Here is a 6,000-nt window from a genome sequence, read left to right on the forward strand (position 1 = left end):
CCCAAAAAAGGCACTGAGGACCTCTAAAGTGGCCCTCATAGTTCAAGGGCCAGAAAAATTGTGTTCAAAGTATCATTTTTTCAAAGCCTGAAGGGAAAGCTAGAGTTCATCCAGGAGTTTAAACCACTTCCTTTGGGCCTCCCATCTAACCTCCAGACTCCCGTGTGTCCCCACGAAACTTTTAACACCGCGCTGCGGAGGATCGAGGCCCCTCCCCCGTGGCGCGCAGCGGGCCTGGTTTTATGAATGGGAGAGCGAGCCGCGGCCGCCACATCAGGTAGAGGCTGTAACTGGATCCCTAGCGCTGGGCCCCATTCACAAAACAAGACACACTTCCACCCAATTCCCAGCCTTCCCCATTCATGAAAACTCCTTCAGCTGCGCCCCCACCCCCACTCCCAACGCAAGCCCAACCTCCGACGCAGGCCCCTCACCCCAGCGTTTTAGGAAGAAAGCTCAATGCTTCATTCACAAAAAGGGGGGGAAAAAAGCCGCAGGAGCAGTGAGCCAACGAAAGAAACCCGCTTCATTCATAAAGTCACCAACATTCATAAAAACAAGGTGCAGCGCCGGGCGCTACCAATCGCTTCCAACCCACCCCCCACCCCCACCGTTACCCCCACCCGAAACAACTCTCCTTGGCATCCCCTCCTCAACCAAGAGTTTGGTTCCCCCAGAGGTTCCTCCTGCCCTCTGAAAATGAGGCTAGACCCCTTAACACGGCGCGAAGCTCCAGCATCTCTCTGTCCCCCCTCCGCACCCGCTTTTTCCCCACCATCCCCAGGCAGTTGTTCTGGTACTCCCCCATTTTTCTCGAGAGTCGCCGCACAGCCCGACGCCCTCAGCCTGCTGGGGGTGGCAGTGAGGGAACTGGGTGTCCACTCTCCACAACCTGAAACTTGCAAGGCCCGCTTAAGTTCCTGGCCGCCCCCCAACCCCGCAGGCTGCACATGCCTATGTCATTTAACCCCTCCCGGTGCTCGGGGAGGAGGCAGCACCTCTCAAATAATCCCCCTCAAATTGCTTCCCGCCCCCTCCTCTCAACTGCAAGGCTCCGCCAAGCGTCTCTTCTCGCGAGCCTCCAAGTCCCCTCGGGGCTCTCAGGTCTCCAGAGACTGTAAAGACCCGCAACTCCGCGCTTTCCCATCTCTATACGGGAGCCCCCGCACCTCGCGCTCCCGCGCGCCTCCTCCGCAACGTGCGGTAACCCGCTCTCCGCGCGCTCCGGAACCGTTAGCCGCACCCGCCCGACGCCTCCCAGGAACCGGACCGGACCGGGCCGGGCCGCTGGGGGAGGGGGCGGTCAGCCCCGGGGAGCTCACGCCAGATAGTGCACCCTGACTTTGAGGATTCTAAACCAGCCCGTGAACTCTCGCCCGGCGGGGCCTTTCGAACCCGTTTCTGGACTCCCCCTCCGATGTCCCCCTGCAACGCCCCCTCACCTGAGGCGGCCGCTCTCCTCCCTTTGCAGCAGCCCCGGCGGCGCAAGCGCGCTCACGCACGCGCGCACCGGGCCTGGGCGCCTAGGAGAATTGGCTGGGCCGACCCGCTTCGGAGACGGTGAACCGCTCCGCGCACCAGCGGCTGGACTCTGCGCCGCAGCTGCCAACCAGGCTGGAGCGCTGGCCCGGCCCCGCGCGGCCCACTGCTCCGCCCGTCTCCATTGGCCCGCGGCCCTAGCCCAGCCTCGTTCCCATTGGCCTGAGGCCGTTCCCGCGGCTGTCCATCACCTCTTGTTTACCCTGTCTGTGGGCAAATCCAGCCGAGCCGCCCCATCGACTACTGCCTTCATTGGCCAACGGTACGTCTCTCTCCACCCCCTCAGGGGTCTGTTTTACATAATTCATGCACCGGGGGCCATTGGCCAATCAGCACAGGCTTGTTTATATAATGAATGTAAGAACGTTTTTCATTCATAAAAAACGCAACCTGAGGGGGAAGCTTAGCTGAGTCAGTGAAGCACTTAAAGGGGCCGAAGCTTGGAGGAACCGCCGTTACTTCCCTTCTCGCGGCTCACCAGACTTTTCACGGAGGCAGGCTCTTCCCCTTTCCCCACTCACCCCCACTTCTCCCTCCAGCAACTCCAAGGCCAGATTTGGATCGCTTGGCGCTAGACGTTCGCAGCTGCAGCACCAAGCAAAGTTATCATTTTAGAATCCAGGCGAGAGGAATTCGTCATCCACACAGAGAGAAACTCGCTGACCGACCTGGGCATTCGGCCCACAGAAACACAGAAAACGGAAACCGAGCCCTCTAATCTTAGTTACCTTTAAGAGAGGCCTTAATTTCTTTTAACCAGGTTTCCAGTGGGAAGAATAGCAGAATCTCCCTTTAAAATCTGAGCTCTCAAACAGATTTTAGTTACTATTTTATACTGACAAGGCCTAAGGCCTCACCAAATCCCGTTTTCTTCTGATGTTCATTTGACCCCACGGTGGGTTCTGGAGTTAAGATGAAAGGGTCTGGGCTCAAAGAAGCCTACGAAGGAACGGCATCAGCCAGTCAACCGACCTAGAAAGATAAATCCCTCCGAAACGGGCATGCAGAGTTAGACCGCTTGCCTCCCTCCCAGGGCTGCTTGTTTTCCATTTAAGTGTTGAATGCAAGATGGTGTATTTGCGAATTAGATCCCGTGCAGCTGGGAACGAGGAGAAGCAGCTCTGCTTGCCAAACGATAGGGCATTAACTGCAATTGCTGAGATTCTTAACAGGGTGTTCCAGGAAACAAATAAACAAGCAATCCTCTCCCCCTTCCGCCCCCTCTACCCGCTCCTGTGAAGGCCGTGGGGCGGCTCTCTATCCTCTCTCCCAGGATGCTGGGGGCTTGTGGGGAAGCTCTGTTCTCGTTCTGTTGGTGTGCCCTGCCATTCACCCCGTGTGCCAGCGGTGGGGAGGAAAGATGTGTAAGGAGAGAGTTCCTAGCAAACGGGGTTCTAGGGTAGCCAACCCTGGGGTTGCCCCCCACCCCCCACCCCCCACCGTAGGGAATGCCGTGTTGATTTTCAGAAAAAAATTTTTTTTGAGTCAAAATTTCCCCACCTTTTCTACCTCCATTTGTATATCTTAAACAGCTTGGTCTGTCGTTGATAACCCTTCAAATGTTTGAGTGGACCTAAGGAACCTGGAGCACCCGGGTGGAGTCCTGGGTTCAGTACTGACCAGGCATGAGCTATTGACTTTGGGAAAGACTGGGACGGGCATGAGTTGATGGGTGAGAAAGTGCTCTGAACTTTTAACAAGAAGTCCTTGATATTAAATTTCTTGGTAGAGCATTTTGCTTCCGACTCCAGTTTTCCCTTGGTGCCTTTCTTCATTCCTTTGGCAGAGACATTCCTGTTTGGGGGTGGGAGATTTTACCCTAGACCAGTGGTGCTCTCAGCTTACTGCTGACTTCTGTGGAGCCTCTGTCTCCCCCCAGCTAGATGCAGAGCCCAGGCTAGCTCCCAGATCCTCCTCTTCCCCAGCTTTGCCTATCCCCACCTCATCCCTCCCCTACCTCATCCCATGTCATCCTGCTCTTTGATCTAGTTTCTCCGAAAGAACTTTCTTACTCTTCTTTGCTTAAGTCTCTGCAGACCTCTGGAGTTGTAGCCCCCAGGGCCACATGTCCTCACCATATAAGCCATATAACACATCAATCACACTTTATAACTGGCTACAGGAAAACAGTGCAGGATGCGTCACAGCAACTTCCTCCACAGAGTTGGACTTGATGCCCTCGAGTGTGGCTCTTGTCACCTTGTTACAAGGCTCTCTATCCCATCTTGGGAAGGGAAGTTAGGTATTTCTAGATTGAGTAGTAACAAATAGTGGCTAAATTGGAGTCAGGGGAGGAGGTGGGTGGTAGGTTTTTATAAGAAAGATGTCATAGACAAGAGCATGTGTAGGAATTTATGCCAGAATGGAACTACTGCCAATTAATTATTTAGTCATCTAGTAAACATTTATTTTGTACAAAATATTCAGCCAGACCCTGTGCGAGGCAAAAAAAGTTACAGAGATAAATAAGACACAGTCTTTGCTTTGGAGGAACCCATGCTTTATTGCATAATTTCAGTAGCTGAGGTTTACTGAGCACTTAATGTATGACTTGTTCATGCCATATGTAATTCTACACAGATTATCTCATTTAATTCTCACAGTAATAGTACTGAAGTGGCCAGTACTGTTAATATCTCTATTCTATAGATGAGAAACTGAGGCACAGAAAGATAAGTAATATGCCGGTGGTCACAGAGCAAATATGTCGGTTGCTGAACCTGGGAAAGAGCTAAAGTGGTCCCACTCCAGAGCCCATATGTGGAAGACCTCACATGTGCCTCTGTTGCTGAGCAGGCCATGAGGAAACATCATTTGAACCCAGAGTGGGAGAGAACAGAACTGCTTGGAGCCATGGGGAGGCAGATTTATCTCAGCATAGTGTTAGGAAGGACTTTGGAATGTTCAAAGTGGTGCAACAAAGGAATACCATCACAGGAGGCATTTGTGCAGAAAGATTTAGGGACAGTGTAGAGGAATGCCTGCACTGGCCAGGGACAGATGAACTCTGAGGATTGTTCCAAATCATAGAGTCTGTGATTCTGGGAATTTGGATCTTTGTTTTGGACAGGGAAGTCCACTCCTGGGCACAGCTACCTTGGCTTTAACATGAAAAATGAGGGTATAGCTTGTGATGACCTATCTTGCCAGTCCAACTCCTGGGCCCAGGGTTGCTTCCTTATTGTTCAATGTTTACTGATGTCTTCACTGTCCTCTTTTCTTCCACTGCTCCTTATGATTTCCCACCCCCACTCCCAACCCCTTCCCACTCCTCTTCTTCTCTTGTTATCTTTGCCTTTGTAAGGGTTAAGGGTCAGTATTTAGAAGTTCTTTGTCTAGTACATTGAGTCTTTCCTCCTAAGAACATTACTTACATTGGAGGTTTTGTTGAGCCTGTGTTCTAGTTGGCATTCCCTCTCCTCCAGGAGAGAAAGAGGATTGGAAAAAAAAACAAAAAGAGATCAACCCTGAAGAACATTCATCTAGCTGTTGTCCCTGGCAGTAGCAAAGCTCATTTAATCACAGTAAGATAACTAGACCCTTGTTCTTTAAACTCAATTTGCAATGTGTCTTCAGCAAAACAACAGGGAAGAATAGGGAAAAATTAGTGCCTTTCCCCAAGCCTCAGTACTTCCATTACCCTTTAGAGGATTGCTTTTAAAGTTTTCCTTTAAAATGTCAAAAGTAAGTTAAGGTGCAAGGTAGACAACCATGCCTTGAGCTAATTAACAAAATGATCATGGGAAATGTGGCAGCACTATGATCTTGGTCCCTCACTTTGGGAAAATGCCTCCTGTCCCTCTGTTAGGAATGCTGTGGTGAGTGTAAGCCTGTCTAGAGCCTGGGGTGGCACCCAGCCCCCAGTGTCCTTTTCTATCTTGTATATGTATAGGAAGGGACTTGAGGACAGGCTCAAAAAGGTACAGAAATATTTTTCTCGTCTTCAAGGGAGAGATAAAGAATTCTATCTTTCTTAATAAAATTTGGAAATAAATGCCCTAAAAACTGAGGAGAGAAAAGAAAATCTTTGAGATTCAAGTCTTTAAATAAATAGGGGCCATATTGTCTTCAGGGTTCCTGAGACCCAGGGAATAGCTGACATTTACTGAGTACTTAATATGAGCCAGATACTTTGCTAAACTAACTTCACTCGTATTAGCACTTTTAGTCCCAACCACAGCCCTCAGAGGGAGGTGCTATTATTATCACCTTTACTTTTCACAGATGAGGAAGCTTAGATGCAGAAAGGTTCAATAAATTGCTCCAGGTCACACAGCTAATGCACAGTAAAAGGGTGAGTGTGCCCAAGTGTGCCCCTCCAGAGCCTGTCCAGTAACCACTGCACATGGAAGTTGTGTGTGCTGAAGGATGACAGCCAGCACTGACAGAGCACTTCATTGTGCCAGGCCCTCTTTCAGGGTTTTGCTTCCATTAACCCACTTGATCCTTCTAACAACCCTG

General features: G+C 50.8%; 1 protein-coding gene across 1 annotated transcript in view; it reads right to left on the reverse strand.

Moving 5' to 3' along the window:
• The window catches only part of ETV5 (ETS variant transcription factor 5), a 58,867-nt gene extending 57,301 nt beyond the window's left edge, over positions 1-1,566 (reverse strand). Inside the window, exon 1 of the mRNA XM_063095009.1 lies at positions 1,443-1,566. The gene's annotated coding sequence lies outside the window, so the exon portion shown is untranslated. The remainder of the gene's footprint in view (positions 1-1,442) is intronic.
• Between the last annotated feature and the right edge of the window lie 4,434 nt (positions 1,567-6,000).

This window comes from Cynocephalus volans, chromosome 1 (assembly GCF_027409185.1).
Source record: "Cynocephalus volans isolate mCynVol1 chromosome 1, mCynVol1.pri, whole genome shotgun sequence".
Classification (NCBI taxonomy): Eukaryota; Metazoa; Chordata; class Mammalia; order Dermoptera; family Cynocephalidae; genus Cynocephalus; species Cynocephalus volans.